We start from the raw sequence: 17,039 nt of genomic DNA, 5'->3' as shown, positions 1-17,039 counted from the left end.
CATCCCCCCGGCCAGTGTGAGCCCCCCCAAACGTGCAGCGTCGCACCGCGGCCAGTGCGAGCCCCCCAAACGTGCAGCGTCGCACCGCGGCCAGTGCGAGCCCCCCCAAACGTGCAGCGTCACCAACCCGGCCAGTGCCATCCCCCCAAACGTGCAGCGTCGCCCCCCGGCCAGTGCGAGCCCCCCCAAACATGCAGCGTCGCACCGCGGCCAGTGCGATCCCCCCCAAACGTGCAGCGTCGCACCGCGGCCAGTGCGAGCCACCCCAAACGTGCAGCATCGCCCCCCGGCCAGTGCGAGCCCCCCCAAACGTGCAGCGTCGCCCCCCGGCCAGTGCGAGCCCCCCCAAACGTGCAGTGTCACCAACCCGGCTAGTGCCATCCCCCCAAACGTGCAGCGTCGCCCCCCGGCCAGTGCGAGCCACCCCAAACGTGCAGCGTCGCCCCCCGGCCAGTGCGAGCCCCCCCCAAACGTGCAGCATCATCCCCCCGGCCAGTGCGAGCCTCCCCAAATGTACAGTGTCTTCCCCCCGGCCAGTGCGAGCCCCCCCAAAACGTACAGCGTCGCCCCCCCGGCCAGTGCGAGCCCCCCCAAACGTGCAGCGTCGCCCCCCCGGCCAGTGCGAGCCACCCCAAACGTGCAGCGTCGCCCCCCCGGCCAGTGCCATCCCCCCCAAACGTGCAGCGTCGCCCCCCGGCTAGTGCGAACCCCCCCCAAACGTGCAGCGTCGCCCCCCGGCCAGTGCGAGCCCCCCCCAAACGTGCAGCATCGCCCCCCGGCCAGTGCGAGCCCCCCCCAAACGTGCAGCGTCGCCCCCCCGGCCAGTGCGAGCCCCCCCAAATGTGCAGCATCACCAACCCGGCCAGTGCCATCCCCCCAAACGTGCAGCGTCGCCCCCTGGCCAGTGTGAGCCCCCCAAACGTGCAGCGTCGCACCGCGGCCAGTGCGAGCCCCCCAAACGTGCAGCGTCGCACCGCGGCCAGTGCGAGCCCCCCCCAAACGTGCAGCGTCGCCCCCCGGCCAGTGCCATCCCCCCCCCAAACGTGCAGCGTCGCACCCCGGCCAGTGCAAGCCCCCCCAAACGTACAGTATCATCCCCTGCTCCGTGTAACCCCCCATAAGACACTTACCTTATTGAAGCCTGAGACATACACGAGCTGCAGCCCCCAACACAGACAGGAGACACTGCTCTGTGCCCCCAACATCCAGCCTGACACCCCAGAGCTATAACTAATGAGGAAACGCTGACTCTTCTCCACCTCAGGGTCAGGATCCTCCGCTCTGCACTGAGGAGTCCAAGCACTGCCGCTTCCCGCCCACAGATCAGCACGGCACTGAGAAAGCCCCGCCTTTTCCGGTGACATCATGATTTCATGAAATCACTCCTCCCACCTCAAAAAATCAACTCCGATCTAGCCTCTACCCTGGTGTCAGCCGCAGTACAGAGGACATCTACACACGCTGCGGCTCCTGTGGTGCGGTATGAGGTGAGGTGAAGCTCCCCGGTCACACAGTGCGGTGTGGTATCTGTAGTTGTATAGTGATTTCCTCGCATTCTGTGACCGCAGACGTCTAATCCCCCGGAGCGCGCACAGCACACACTGTCAGCACTCTGCTGTAGTCATGTGACCATAAGGATGTTATTTACATTTTATTGCCGACATTCTGTCTCCAGGTGGAGGGACGGCCCCCTTGTCTCTTCTGGAGATTGTACCTGTCTGTCTCCAGGTGGAGGGACGGCCCCCTTGTCTCTTCTGTAGATTGTACCTGTCTGTCTCCAGGTGGAGGGACGGCCCCCTTGTCTCCTCTGTAGATTGTACCTGTCTGTCTCCAGGTGGAGGGACGGCCCCCTTGTCTCCTCTGGAGATTGTACCTGTCTGTCTCCAGGTGGAGGGACGGCCCCCTTGTCTCCTCTGGAGATTGTACCTGTCTGTCTCCAGGTGGAGGGACGGCCCCCTTGTCTCTTCTGTAGATTGTACCTGTCTGTCCCCAGGTGGAGGGACGGCCCCCTTGTCTCCTCTGTAGATTGTACCTGTCTGTCTCCAGGTGGAGGGACGGCCCCCTTGTCTCTTCTGTAGATTGTACCTGTCTGTCTCCAGGTGGAGGGACGCCCCCTTGTCTCCTCTGGAGATTGTACCTGTCTGTCTCCAGGTGGAGGGACGGCCCCCTTGTCTCCTCTGTAGATTGTACCTGTCTGTCTCCAGGTGGAGGGACGGCCCCCTTGTCTCTTCTGTAGATTGTACCTGTCTGTCTCCAGGTGGAGGGACGGCCCCCTTGTCTCTTCTGTAGATTGTACCTGTCTGTCCCCAGGTGGAGGGACGGCCCCCTTGTCTCTTCTGTAGATTGTACCTGTCTGTCTCCAGGTGGAGGGACGGCCCCCTTGTCTCTTCTGGAGATTGTACCTGTCTGTCTCCAGGTGGAGGGACGGCCCCCTTGTCTCTTCTGTAGATTGTACCTGTCTGTCTCCAGGTGGAGGGACGCCCCCTTGTCTCCTCTGGAGATTGTACCTGTCTGTCTCCAGGTGGAGGGACGGCCCCCTTGTCTCCTCTGTAGATTGTACCTGTCTGTCTCCAGGTGGAGGGACGGCCCCCTTGTCTCTTCTGTAGATTGTACCTGTCTGTCTCCAGGTGGAGGGACGGCCCCCTTGTCTCTTCTGTAGATTGTACCTGTCTGTCCCCAGGTGGAGGGACGGCCCCCTTGTCTCTTCTGTAGATTGTACCTGTCTGTCTCCAGGTGGAGGGACGGCCCCCTTGTCTCTTCTGTAGATTGTACCTGTCTGTCCCCAGGTGGAGGGACGGCCCCCTTGTCTCTTCTGTAGATTGTACCTGTCTGTCTCCAGGTGGAGGGACGGCCCCCTTGTCTCTTCTGTAGATTGTACCTGTCTGTCTCCAGGTGGAGGGACGGCCCCCTTGTCTCTTCTGTAGATTGTACCTGTCTGTCTCCAGGTGGAGGGACGGCCCCCTTGTCTCCTCTGTAGATTGTACCTGTCTGTCCCCAGGTGGAGGGACGGCCCCCTTGTCTCCTCTGTAGATTGTACCTGTCTGTCTCCAGGTGGAGGGACGGCCCCCTTGTCTCCTCTGGAGATTGTACCTGTCTGTCTCCAGGTGGAGGGACGGCCCCCTTGTCTCTTCTGTAGATTGTACCTGTCTGTCTCCAGGTGGAGGGACGGCCCCCTTGTCTCTTCTGTAGATTGTACCTGTCTGTCTCCAGGTGGAGGGACGGCCCCCTTGTCTCTTCTGTAGATTGTACCTGTCTGTCTCCAGGTGGAGGGACGGCCCCCTTGTCTCTTCTGTAGATTGTACCTGTCTGTCTCCAGGTGGACGGACGGCCCCCTTGTCTCTTCTGTAGATTGTACCTGTCTGTCTCCAGGTGGAGGGACGGCCCTCTTGTCTCCTCTGTAGATTGTACCTGTCTGTCCCCAGGTGGAGGGACGGCCCCCTTGTCTCCTCTGTAGATTGTACCTGTCTGTCTCCAGGTGGAGGGACGGCCCCCTTGTCTCCTCTGTAGATTGTACCTGTCTGTCTCCAGGTGGAGGGACGGCCCCCTTGTCTCCTCTGTAGATTGTACCTGTCTGTCCCCAGGTGGAGGACGGCCCCCTTGTCTCCTCTGTAGATTGTACCTGTCTGTCTCCAGGTGGAGGGACGGCCCCCTTGTCTCTTCTGTAGATTGTACCTGTCTCCAGGTGGAGGGACGGCCCCCTTGTCTCCTCTGTAGATTGTACCTGTCTGTCTCCAGGTGGAGGGATGACCCCCCTGTCTCTTCTGTAGATTGTACCTGTCTGTCTCCAGGTGGAGGGACGGCCCCCTTGTCTCCTCTGTAGATTGTACCTGTCTGTCTCCAGGTGGAGGACGGCCCCCTTGTCTCCTCTGTAGATTGTACCTGTCTGTCTCCAGGTGGAGGGACGGCCCCCTTGTCTCCTCTGTAGATTGTACCTGTCTGTCCCCAGGTGGAGGACGGCCCCCTTGTCTCCTCTGTAGATTGTACCTGTCTGTCTCCAGGTGGAGGGACGGCCCCCTTGTCTCTTCTGTAGATTGTACCTGTCTCCAGGTGGAGGGACGGCCCCCTTGTCTCCTCTGTAGATTGTACCTGTCTGTCTCCAGGTGGAGGGATGACCCCCTTGTCTCTTCTGTAGATTGTACCTGTCTGTCTCCAGGTGGAGGGACGGCCCCCTTGTCTCCTCTGTAGATTGTACCTGTCTGTCTCCAGGTGGAGGATGACCCCCTTGTCTCTTCTGTAGATTGTACCTGTCTGTCTCCAGGTGGAGGACGGCCCCCTTGTCTCCTCTGTAGATTGTACCTGTCTGTCTCCAGGTGGAGGGACGGCCCCCTTGTCTCTTCTGTAGATTGTACCTGTCTGTCTCCAGGTGGAGGACGGCCCCCTTGTCTCCTCTGTAGATTGTACCTGTCTGTCTCCAGGTGGAGGGACGGCCCCCTTGTCTCTTCTGTAGATTGTTCCTGTCTGTCTCCAGGTGGAGGGACGGCCCCCTTGTCTCTTCTGTAGATTGTTCCTGTCTGTCTCCAGGTGGAGGGACGGCCCCCTTGTCTCCTCTGGAGATTGTACCTGTCTGTCTCCAGGTGGAGGGATGGCCCCCTTGTCTCCTCTGGAGATTGTACCTGTCTGTCTCCAGGTGGAGGGACGGCCCCCTTGTCTCCTCTGTAGATTGTACCTGTCTGTCTCCAGGTGGAGGGACGGCCCCCTTGTCTCCTCTGGAGATTGTACCTGTCTGTCCCCAGGTGGAGGGACGGCCCCCTTGTCTCCTCTGTAGATTGTACCTGTCTGTCTCCAGGTGGAGGGACGGCCCCCTTGTCTCCTCTGTAGATTGTACCTGTCTGTCCCCAGGTGGAGGACGGCCCCCTTGTCTCCTCTGTAGATTGTACCTGTCTGTCTCCAGGTGGAGGGATGACCCCCTTGTCTCTTCTGTAGATTGTACCTGTCTGTCTCCAGGTGGAGGACGGCCCCCTTGTCTCCTCTGTAGATTGTACCTGTCTGTCTCCAGGTGGAGGGACGGCCCCCTTGTCTCTTCTGTAGATTGTTCCTGTCTGTCTCCAGGTGGAGGGACGGCCCCCTTGTCTCCTCTGTAGATTGTACCTGTCTGTCTCCAGGTGGAGGGACGGCCCCCTTGTCTCTTCTGTAGATTGTTCCTGTCTGTCTCCAGGTGGAGGGACGGCCCCCTTGTCTCTTCTGTAGATTGTTCCTGTCTGTCTCCAGGTGGAGGGACGGCCCCCTTGTCTCCTCTGTAGATTGTACCTGTCTGTCTCCAGGTGGAGGGACGGCCCCCTTGTCTCCTCTGTAGATTGTACCTGTCTGTCTCCAGGTGGAGGGATGGCCCCCTTGTCTCCTCTGGAGATTGTACCTGTCTGTCTCCAGGTGGAGGGACGGCCCCCTTGTCTCCTCTGTAGATTGTACCTGTCTGTCTCCAGGTGGAGGGACGGCCCCCTTGTCTCCTCTGGAGATTGTACCTGTCTGTCCCCAGGTGGAGGGACGGCCCCCTTGTCTCCTCTGTAGATTGTACCTGTCTGTCTCCAGGTGGAGGGACGGCCCCCTTGTCTCCTCTGTAGATTGTACCTGTCTGTCCCCAGGTGGAGGGACGGCCCCCTTGTCTCCTCTGGAGATTGTACCTGTCTGTCCCCAGGTGGAGGGACGGCCCCCTTGTCTCCTCTGTAGATTGTACCTGTCTGTCTCCAGGTGGAGGGACGGCCCCCTTGTCTCTTCTGTAGATTGTACCTGTCTGTCTCCAGGTGGAGGGACGGCCCCCTTGTCTCCTCTGTAGATTGTACCTGTCTGTCCCCAGGTGGAGGGACGGCCCCCTTGTCTCCTCTGGAGATTGTACCTGTCTGTCTCCAGGTGGAGGGACGGCCCCCTTGTCTCTTCTGTAGATTGTACCTGTCTGTCTCCAGGTGGAGGGACGGCCCCCTTGTCTCCTCTGTAGATTGTACCTGTCTGTCCCCAGGTGGAGGGACGGCCCCATTGTCTCCTCTGTAGATTGTACCTGTCTGTCTCCAGGTGGAGGGACGGCCCCCTTGTCTCCTCTGGAGATTGTACCTGTCTGTCCCCAGGTGGAGGGACGGCCCCCTTGTCTCCTCTGTAGATTGTACCTGTCTGTCTCCAGGTGGAGGGACGGCCCCCTTGTCTCCTCTGGAGATTGTACCTGTCTGTCTCCAGGTGGAGGGACGGCCCCCTTGTCTCCTCTGTAGATTGTACCTGTCTGTCTCCAGGTGGAGGGACGGCCCCCTTGTCTCCTCTGTAGATTGTACCTGTCTGTCTCCAGGTGGAGGCACGGCCCCCTTGTCTCCTCTGTAGATTGTACCTGTCTGTCTCCAGGTGGAGGGACGGCCCCCTTGTCTCCTCTGTAGATTGTACCTGTCTGTCCCCAGGTGGAGGGACGGCCCCCTTGTCTCCTCTGTAGATTGTACCTGTCTGTCTCCAGGTGGAGGGACGGCCCCCTTGTCTCCTCTGGAGATTGTACCTGTCTGTCTCCAGGTGGAGGGACGGCCCCCTTGTCTCTTCTGTAGATTGTACCTGTCTGTCTCCAGGTGGAGGGACGGCCCCCTTGTCTCTTCTGTAGATTGTACCTCTCTGTCTCCAGGTGGAGGGACGGCCCCCTTGTCTCCTCTGTAGATTGTACCTGTCTGTCCCCAGGTGGAGGGACGGCCCCCTTGTCTCTTCTGGAGATTGTACCTGTCTGTCTCCAGGTGGAGGGACGGCCCCCTTGTCTCCTCTGTAGATTGTACCTGTCTGTCTCCAGGTGGAGGGACGGCCCCCTTGTCTCTTCTGTAGATTGTGCCTGTCTGTCTCCAGGTGGAGGGACGGCCCCCTTGTCTCCTCTGTAGATTGTACCTGTCTGTCTCCAGGTGGAGGGACGGCCCCCTTGTCTCCTCTGGAGATTGTACCTGTCTGTCCCCAGGTGGAGGGACGGCCCCCTTGTCTCCTCTGTAGATTGTACCTGTCTGTCCCCAGGTGGAGGGACGGCCCCCTTGTCTTTTCTGGAGATTGTACCTGTCTGTCTCCAGGTGGAGGGACGGCCCCCTTGTCTCCTCTGTAGATTGTACCTGTCTGTCTCCAGGTGGAGGGACGGCCCCCTTGTCTCTTCTGTAGATTGTACCTGTCTGTCTCCAGGTGGAGGGACGGCCCCCTTGTCTCTTCTGTAGATTGTTCCTGTCTGTCTCCAGGTGGAGGGACGGCCCCCTTGTCTCTTCTGTATATTGTACCTGTCTGTCTCCAGGTGGAGGGACGGCCCCCTTGTCTCCTCTGTAGATTGTACCTGTCTGTCTCCAGGTGGAGGGACGGCCCCCTTGTCTCCTCTGTAGATTGTACCTGTCTGTCTCCAGGTGGAGGGATGACCCCCTTGTCTCTTCTGTAGATTGTACCTGTCTGTCTCCAGGTGGAGGGACGGCCCCCTTGTCTCCTCTGTAGATTGTACCTGTCTGTCTCCAGGTGGAGGGATGACCCCCTTGTCTCTTCTGTAGATTGTACCTGTCTGTCTCCAGGTGGAGGGACGGCCCCCTTGTCTCCTCTGTAGATTGTACCTGTCTGTCTCCAGGTGGAGGACGGCCCCCTTGTCTCCTCTGTAGATTGTACCTGTCTGTCTCCAGGTGGAGGGACGGCCCCCTTTTCTCCTCTGTAGATTGTACCTGTCTGTCTCCAGGTGGAGGGATGACCCCCTTGTCTCTTCTGTAGATTGTACCTGTCTGTCTCCAGGTGGAGGACGGCCCCCTTGTCTCCTCTGTAGATTGTACCTGTCTGTCTCCAGGTGGAGGGACGGCCCCCTTGTCTCTTCTGTAGATTGTACCTGTCTGTCTCCAGGTGGAGGACGGCCCCCTTGTCTCCTCTGTAGATTGTACCTGTCTGTCTCCAGGTGGAGGGACGGCCCCCTTGTCTCTTCTGTAGATTGTTCCTGTCTGTCTCCAGGTGGAGGGACGGCCCCCTTGTCTCTTCTGTAGATTGTTCCTGTCTGTCTCCAGGTGGAGGGACGGCCCCCTTGTCTCCTCTGGAGATTGTACCTGTCTGTCTCCAGGTGGAGGGATGGCCCCCTTGTCTCCTCTGGAGATTGTACCTGTCTGTCTCCAGGTGGAGGGACGGCCCCCTTGTCTCCTCTGGAGATTGTACCTGTCTGTCTCCAGGTGGAGGGACGGCCCCCTTGTCTCCTCTGGAGATTGTACCTGTCTGTCCCCAGGTGGAGGGACGGCCCCCTTGTCTCCTCTGTAGATTGTACCTGTCTGTCTCCAGGTGGAGGGACGGCCCCCTTGTCTCCTCTGTAGATTGTACCTGTCTGTCCCCAGGTGGAGGACGGCCCCCTTGTCTCCTCTGTAGATTGTACCTGTCTGTCTCCAGGTGGAGGGACGGCCCCCTTGTCTCCTCTGTAGATTGTACCTGTCTGTCTCCAGGTGGAGGGATGACCCCCTTGTCTCTTCTGTAGATTGTACCTGTCTGTCTCCAGGTGGAGGACGGCCCCCTTGTCTCCTGTGTAGATTGTACCTGTCTGTCTCCAGGTGGAGGGACGGCCCCCTTGTCTCTTCTGTAGATTGTTCCTGTCTGTCTCCAGGTGGAGGGACGGCCCCCTTGTCTCCTCTGTAGATTGTACCTGTCTGTCTCCAGGTGGAGGGACGGCCCCCTTGTCTCTTCTGTAGATTGTTCCTGTCTGTCTCCAGGTGGAGGGACGGCCCCCTTGTCTCTTCTGTAGATTGTTCCTGTCTGTCTCCAGGTGGAGGGACGGCCCCCTTGTCTCCTCTGTAGATTGTACCTGTCTGTCTCCAGGTGGAGGGACGGCCCCCTTGTCTCCTCTGTAGATTGTACCTGTCTGTCTCCAGGTGGAGGGATGGCCCCCTTGTCTCCTCTGGAGATTGTACCTGTCTGTCTCCAGGTGGAGGGACGGCCCCCTTGTCTCCTCTGTAGATTGTACCTGTCTGTCTCCAGGTGGAGGGACGGCCCCCTTGTCTCCTCTGGAGATTGTACCTGTCTGTCCCCAGGTGGAGGGACGGCCCCCTTGTCTCCTCTGTAGATTGTACCTGTCTGTCTCCAGGTGGAGGGACGGCCCCCTTGTCTCCTCTGTAGATTGTACCTGTCTGTCCCCAGGTGGAGGGACGGCCCCCTTGTCTCCTCTGGAGATTGTACCTGTCTGTCCCCAGGTGGAGGGACGGCCCCCTTGTCTCCTCTGTAGATTGTACCTGTCTGTCTCCAGGTGGAGGGACGGCCCCCTTGTCTCTTCTGTAGATTGTACCTGTCTGTCTCCAGGTGGAGGGACGGCCCCCTTGTCTCCTCTGTAGATTGTACCTGTCTGTCCCCAGGTGGAGGGACGGCCCCCTTGTCTCCTCTGGAGATTGTACCTGTCTGTCTCCAGGTGGAGGGACGGCCCCCTTGTCTCTTCTGTAGATTGTACCTGTCTGTCTCCAGGTGGAGGGACGGCCCCCTTGTCTCCTCTGTAGATTGTACCTGTCTGTCCCCAGGTGGAGGGACGGCCCCATTGTCTCCTCTGTAGATTGTACCTGTCTGTCTGCAGGTGGAGGGACGGCCCCCTTGTCTCCTCTGTAGATTGTACCTGTCTGTCTCCAGGTGGAGGGACGGCCCCCTTGTCTCCTCTGGAGATTGTACCTGTCTGTCACCAGGTGGAGGGACGGCCCCCTTGTCTCCTCTGTAGATTGTACCTGTCTGTCTCCAGGTGGAGGGACGGCCCCCTTGTCTCCTCTGGAGATTGTACCTGTCTGTCTCCAGGTGGAGGGACGGCCCCCTTGTCTCCTCTGTAGATTGTACCTGTCTGTCTCCAGGTGGAGGGACGGCCCCCTTGTCTCCTCTGTAGATTGTACCTGTCTGTCTCCAGGTGGAGGCACGGCCCCCTTGTCTCCTCTGTAGATTGTACCTGTCTGTCTCCAGGTGGAGGGACGGCCCCCTTGTCTCCTCTGTAGATTGTACCTGTCTGTCCCCAGGTGGAGGGACGGCCCCCTTGTCTCCTCTGTAGATTGTACCTGTCTGTCTCCAGGTGGAGGGACGGCCCCCTTGTCTCCTCTGTAGATTGTACCTGTCTGTCTCCAGGTGGAGGGACGGCCCCCTTTACTCCTCTGTAGATTGTACCTGTCTGTCTCCAGGTGGAGGGACGGCCCCCTTGTCTCCTCTGGAGATTGTACCTGTCTGTCTCCAGGTGGAGGGACGGCCCCCTTGTCTCTTCTGTAGATTGTACCTGTCTGTCTCCAGGTGGAGGGACGGCCCCCTTGTCTCTTCTGTAGATTGTACCTCTCTGTCTCCAGGTGGAGGGACGGCCCCCTTGTCTCCTCTGTAGATTGTACCTGTCTGTCCCCAGGTGGAGGGACGGCCCCCTTGTCTCTTCTGGAGATTGTACCTGTCTGTCTCCAGGTGGAGGGACGGCCCCCTTGTCTCCTCTGGAGATTGTACCTGTCTGTCTCCAGGTGGAGGGACGGCCCCCTTGTCTCTTCTGTAGATTGTGCCTGTCTGTCTCCAGGTGGAGGGACGGCCCCCTTGTCTCCTCTGTAGATTGTACCTGTCTGTCTCCAGGTGGAGGGACGGCCCCCTTGTCTCCTCTGGAGATTGTACCTGTCTGTCCCCAGGTGGAGGGACGGCCCCCTTGTCTCCTCTGGAGATTGTACCTGTCTGTCCCCAGGTGGAGGGACGGCCCCCTTGTCTTTTCTGGAGATTGTACCTGTCTGTCTCCAGGTGGAGGGACGGCCCCCTTGTCTCCTCTGTAGATTGTACCTGTCTGTCTCCAGGTGGAGGGACGGCCCCCTTGTCTCCTCTGTAGATTGTACCTGTCTGTCTCCAGGTGGAGGGACGGCCCCCTTGTCTCTTCTGTAGATTGTACCTGTCTGTCTCCAGGTGGAGGGACGGCCCCCTTGTCTCCTCTGTAGATTGTACCTGTCTGTCTCCAGGTGAAGGCACGGCCCCCTTGTCTCCTCTGTGGATTGTACCTGTCTGTCCCCAGGTGGAGGGACGGCCCCCTTGTCTCCTCTGGAGATTGTACCTGTCTGTCCCCAGGTGGAGGGACGGCCCCCTTGTCTTTTCTGGAGATTGTACCTGTCTGTCTCCAGGTGGAGGGACGGCCCCCTTGTCTCCTCTGTAGATTGTACCTGTCTGTCTCCAGGTGGAGGGACGGCCCCCTTGTCTCCTCTGTAGATTGTACCTGTCTGTCTCCAGGTGGAGGGACGGCCCCCTTGTCTCTTCTGTAGATTGTACCTGTCTGTCTCCAGGTGGAGGGACGGCCCCCTTGTCTCCTCTGTAGATTGTACCTGTCTGTCTCCAGGTGAAGGCACGGCCCCCTTGTCTCCTCTGTGGATTGTACCTGTCTGTCCCCAGGTGGAGGGACGGCCCCCTTTACTCCTCTGTAGATTGTACCTGTCTGTCTCCAGGTGGAGGGACGGCCCCCTTGTCTCCTCTGTAGATTGTACCTGTCTGTCTCCAGGTGGAGGGACGGCCCCCTTGTCTCTTCTGTAGATTGTGCCTGTCTGTCTCCAGGTGGAGGGACGGCCCCCTTGTCTCCTCTGTAGATTGTACCTGTCTTTCTCCAGGTGGAGGGACGGCCCCCTTGTCTCCTCTGGAGATTGTACCTGTCTGTCTCCAGGTGGAGGGACGGCCCCCTTGTCTCCTCTGGAGATTGTACCTGTCTGTCTCCAGGTGGAGGGACGGCCCCCTTGTCTCCTCTGTAGATTGTACCTGTCTGTCCCCAGGTGGAGGGACGGCCCCCTTGTCTCCTCTGTAGATTGTACCTGTCTGTCTCCAGGTGGAGGGACGGCCCCCTTGTCTCTTCTGTAGATTGTGCCTGTCTGTCTCCAGGTGGAGGGACGGCCCCCTTGTCTCCTCTGTAGATTGTACCTGTCTGTCTCCAGGTGGAGGGACGGCCCCCTTGTCTCCTCTGTAGATTGTACCTGTCTGTCTCCAGGTGGAGGGACGGCCCCCTTGTCTCCTCTGGAGATTGTACCTGTCTGTCCCCAGGTGGAGGGACGGCCCCCTTGTCTCCTCTGTAGATTGTACCTGTCTGTCCCCAGGTGGAGGGACGGCCCCCTTGTCTTTTCTGGAGATTGTACCTGTCTGTCTCCAGGTGGAGGGACGGCCCCCTTGTCTTCTCTGTAGATTGTACCTGTCTGTCCCCAGGTGGAGGGACGGCCCCCTTTACTCCTCTGTAGATTGTACCTGTCTGTCTCCAGGTGGAGGGACGGCCCCCTTGTCTCTTCTGTAGATTGTGCCTGTCTGTCTCCAGGTGGAGGGACGGCCCCCTTGTCTCTTCTGTAGATTGTACCTGTGTGTCTCCAGGTGGTGAGACGGCCCCCTTGTCTCCTCTGTAGATTGTACCTGTCTGTCTCCAGGTGGAGGGACGGCCCCCTTGTCTCCTCTGTAGATTGTACCTGTCTGTCTCCAGGTGGAGGGACGGCCCCCTTGTCTCCTCTGTAGATTGTACCTGTCTGTCCCCAGGTGGAGGGACGGCCCCCTTGTCTCCTCTGGAGATTGTACCTGTCTGTCTCTAGGTGGAGGGACGGCCCCTTTGTCTCCTCTGTAGATTGTACCTGTCCCCAGGTGGAGGGACGGCCCCCTTGTCTCCTCTGTAGATTGTACCTGTCTGTCTCCAGGTGGAGGGACGGCCCCCTTGTCTCCTCTGGAGATTGTACCTGTCTGTCTCCAGGTGGAGGGACGGCCCCCTTGTCTCCTCTGTAGATTGTACCTGTCTTTCCCCAGGTGGAGGGACGGCCCCCTTGTCTCTTCTGTAGATTGTACCTGTCTGTCTCCAGGTGGAGGGACGGCCCCCTTGTCTCTTCTGTAGATTGTACCTGTCTGTCCCCAGGTGGAGGGACGGCCCCCTTGTCTCTTCTGGAGATTGTACCTGTCTGTCTCCAGGTGGAGGGACGGCCCCCTTGTCTCTTCTGTAGATTGTACCTGTCTGTCTCCAGGTGGAGGGACGGCCCCCTTGTCTCTTCTGGAGATTGTACCTGTCTGTCTCCAGGTGGAGGGACGGCCCCCTTGTCTCTTCTGTAGATTGTACCTGTCTGTCTCCAGGTGGAGGGACGGCCCCCTTGTCTCCTCTGTAGATTGTACCTGTCTGTCCCCAGGTGGAGGGACGGCCCCCTTGTCTCCTCTGTAGATTGTACCTGTCTGTCACCAGGTGGAGGGACGGCCCCCTTGTCTCTTCTGGAGATTGTACCTGTCTGTCTCCAGGTGGAGGGACGGCCCCCTTGTCTCTTATGTAGATTGTACCTGTCTGTCTCCAGGTGGAGGAACGGCCCCCTTGTCTCCTCTGTAGATTGTACCTGTCTGTCTCCAGGTGGAGGGACGGCCCCCTTGTCTCTTCTGTAGATTGTACCTTTCTGTCCCCAGGCGGAGGGACGGCCCCCTTGTCTCTTCTGTAGATTGTACCTGTCTGTCTCCAGGTGGAGGGACGGCCCCCTTGTCTCTTCTGTAGATTGTACCTGTCTGTCCCCAGGTGGAGGGACGGCCCCCTTGTCTCCTCTGTAGATTGTACCTGTCTGTCCCCAGGTGGAGGGACGGCCCCCTTGTCTCTTCTGGAGATTGTACCTGTCTGTCTCCAGGTGGAGGGACGGCCCCCTTGTCTCTTCTGGAGATTGTACCTGTCTGTCTCCAGGTGGAGGGACGGCCCCCTTGTCTCCTCTGTAGATTGTACCTGTCTGTCTCCAGGTGGAGGGATGACCCCCTTGTCTCCTCTGGAGATTGTACCTGTCTGTCTCCAGGTGGAGGGACGGCCCCCTTGTCTCCTCTGGAAATTGCACCTGTCTGTCTCCAGGTGGAGGGACGGCCCCCTTGTCTCTTCTGTAGATTGTACCTGTCTGTCTCCAGGTGGAGGGACGGCCCCCTTGTCTCTTCTGTAGATTGTACCTGTCTGTCTCCAGGTGGAGGGACGGCCCCCTTGTCTCCTCTGTAGATTGTACCTGTCTGTCTCCAGGTGGAGGGACGGCCCCCTTGTCTCTTCTGTAGATTGTACCTGTCTGTCTCCAGGTGGAGGGACGGCCCCCTTGTCTCTTCTGTAGATTGTTCCTTTCTGTCTCCAGGTGGAGGGACGACCCCCTTGTCTCCTCTGTAGATTGTACCTGTCTGTCTCCAGGTGGAGGGACGGCCCCCTTGTCTCTTCTGTAGATTGTTCCTTTCTGTCTCCAGGTGGAGGGACGACCCCCTTGTCTCCTCTGTAGATTGTACCTGTCTGTCCCCAGGTGGAGGGACGGCCCCCTTGTCTTTTCTGGAGATTGTACCTGTCTGTCTCCAGGTGGAGGGACGGCCCCCTTGTCTTCTCTGTAGATTGTACCTGTCTGTCCCCAGGTCGAGGGACGGCCCCCTTTACTCCTCTGTAGATTGTACCTGTCTGTCTCCAGGTGGAGGGACGGCCCCCTTGTCTCTTCTGTAGATTGTGCCTGTCTGTCTCCAGGTGGAGGGACGGCCCCCTTGTCTCTTCTGTAGATTGTACCTGTGTGTCTCCAGGTGGTGGGACGGCCCCCTTGTCTCCTCTGTAGATTGTACCTGTCTGTCTCCAGGTGGAGGGACGGCCCCCTTGTCTCCTCTGTAGATTGTACCTGTCTGTCTCCAGGTGGAGGGACGGCCCCCTTGTCTCCTCTGTAGATTGTACCTGTCTGTCCCCAGGTGGAGGGACGGCCCCCTTGTCTCCTCTGGAGATTGTACCTGTCTGTCTCTAGGTGGAGGGACGGCCCCTTTGTCTCCTCTGTAGATTGTACCTGTCCCCAGGTGGAGGGACGGCCCCCTTGTCTCCTCTGTAGATTGTACCTGTCTGTCTCCAGGTGGAGGGACGGCCCCCTTGTCTCCTCTGGAGATTGTACCTGTCTGTCTCCAGGTGGAGGGACGGCCCCCTTGTCTCCTCTGTAGATTGTACCTGTCTTTCCCCAGGTGGAGGGACGGCCCCCTTGTCTCTTCTGTAGATTGTACCTGTCTGTCTCCAGGTGGAGGGACGGCCCCCTTGTCTCTTCTGTAGATTGTACCTGTCTGTCCCCAGGTGGAGGGACGGCCCCCTTGTCTCTTCTGGAGATTGTACCTGTCTGTCTCCAGGTGGAGGGACGGCCCCCTTGTCTCTTCTGTAGATTGTACCTGTCTGTCTCCAGGTGGAGGGACGGCCCCCTTGTCTCTTCTGGAGATTGTACCTGTCTGTCTCCAGGTGGAGGGACGGCCCCCTTGTCTCTTCTGTAGATTGTACCTGTCTGTCTCCAGGTGGAGGGACGGCCCCCTTGTCTCCTCTGTAGATTGTACCTGTCTGTCTCCAGGTGGAGGGACGGCCCCCTTGTCTCTTCTGTAGATTGTGCCTGTCTGTCTCCAGGTGGAGGGACGGCCCCCTTGTCTCCTCTGTAGATTGTACCTGTCTTTCTCCAGGTGGAGGGACGGCCCCCTTGTCTCCTCGGGAGATTGTACCTGTCTGTCTCCAGGTGGAGGGACGGCCCCCTTGTCTCCTCTGGAGATTGTACCTGTCTGTCTCCAGGTGGAGGGACGGCCCCCTTGTCTCCTCTGTAGATTGTACCTGTCTGTCCCCAGGTGGAGGGACGGCCCCCTTGTCTCCTCTGTAGATTGTACCTGTCTGTCTCCAGGTGGAGGGACGGCCCCCTTGTCTCTTCTGTAGATTGTGCCTGTCTGTCTCCAGGTGGAGGGACGGCCCCCTTGTCTCCTCTGTAGATTGTACCTGTCTGTCTCCAGGTGGAGGGACGGCCCCCTTGTCTCCTCTGGAGATTGTACCTGTCTGTCCCCAGGTGGAGGGACGGCCCCCTTGTCTCCTCTGTAGATTGTACCTGTCTGTCCCCAGGTGGAGGGACGGCCCCCTTGTCTTTTCTGGAGATTGTACCTGTCTGTCTCCAGGTGGAGGGACGGCCCCCTTGTCTTCTCTGTAGATTGTACCTGTCTGTCCCCAGGTCGAGGGACGGCCCCCTTTACTCCTCTGTAGATTGTACCTGTCTGTCTCCAGGTGGAGGGACGGCCCCCTTGTCTCTTCTGTAGATTGTGCCTGTCTGTCTCCAGGTGGAGGGACGGCCCCCTTGTCTCTTCTGTAGATTGTACCTGTGTGTCTCCAGGTGGTGGGACGGCCCCCTTGTCTCCTCTGTAGATTGTACCTGTCTGTCTCCAGGTGGAGGGACGGCCCCCTTGTCTCCTCTGTAGATTGTACCTGTCTGTCTCCAGGTGGAGGGACGGCCCCCTTGTCTCCTCTGTAGATTGTACCTGTCTGTCCCCAGGTGGAGGGACGGCCCCCTTGTCTCCTCTGGAGATTGTACCTGTCTGTCTCTAGGTGGAGGGACGGCCCCTTTGTCTCCTCTGTAGATTGTACCTGTCCCCAGGTGGAGGGACGGCCCCCTTGTCTCCTCTGTAGATTGTACCTGTCTGTCTCCAGGTGGAGGGACGGCCCCCTTGTCTCCTCTGGAGATTGTACCTGTCTGTCTCCAGGTGGAGGGACGGCCCCCTTGTCTCCTCTGTAGATTGTACCTGTCTTTCCCCAGGTGGAGGGACGGCCCCCTTGTCTCTTCTGTAGATTGTACCTGTCTGTCTCCAGGTGGAGGGACGGCCCCCTTGTCTCTTCTGTAGATTGTACCTGTCTGTCCCCAGGTGGAGGGACGGCCCCCTTGTCTCTTCTGGAGATTGTACCTGTCTGTCTCCAGGTGGAGGGACGGCCCCCTTGTCTCTTCTGTAGATTGTACCTGTCTGTCTCCAGGTGGAGGGACGGCCCCCTTGTCTCTTCTGGAGATTGTACCTGTCTGTCTCCAGGTGGAGGGACGGCCCCCTTGTCTCTTCTGTAGATTGTACCTGTCTGTCTCCAGGTGGAGGGACGGCCCCCTTGTCTCCTCTGTAGATTGTACCTGTCTGTCCCCAGGTGGAGGGACGGCCCCCTTGTCTCCTCTGTAGATTGTACCTGTCTGTCACCAGGTGGAGGGACGGCCCCCTTGTCTCTTCTGGAGATTGTACCTGTCTGTCTCCAGGTGGAGGGACGGCCCCCTTGTCTCTTATGTAGATTGTACCTGTCTGTCTCCAGGTGGAGGAACGGCCCCCTTGTCTCCTCTGTAGATTGTACCTGTCTGTCTCCAGGTGGAGGGACGGCCCCCTTGTCTCTTCTG

The 17,039-nt window shown here is 59.0% G+C and overlaps 1 protein-coding gene across 1 annotated transcript in view; it reads left to right on the top strand.

The window, feature by feature from the left end:
• Positions 1-1,397: 1,397 nt before the first annotated feature.
• The window catches only part of LOC142286281 (uncharacterized), a 95,358-nt gene continuing 79,716 nt past the window's right edge, over positions 1,398-17,039 (top strand). The window contains exon 1 of the mRNA XM_075333340.1: positions 1,398-1,487. The gene's annotated coding sequence lies outside the window, so the exon portion shown is untranslated. The remainder of the gene's footprint in view (positions 1,488-17,039) is intronic.

The sequence above is a fragment of the Anomaloglossus baeobatrachus genome, unplaced genomic scaffold (assembly GCF_048569485.1).
Source record: "Anomaloglossus baeobatrachus isolate aAnoBae1 unplaced genomic scaffold, aAnoBae1.hap1 Scaffold_65, whole genome shotgun sequence".
NCBI lineage: Eukaryota > Metazoa > Chordata > Amphibia > Anura > Aromobatidae > Anomaloglossus > Anomaloglossus baeobatrachus.
The sequence above is the reverse complement of the archived record's forward strand: the minus strand, read 5'-3'. Positions and strand labels throughout refer to the sequence as shown.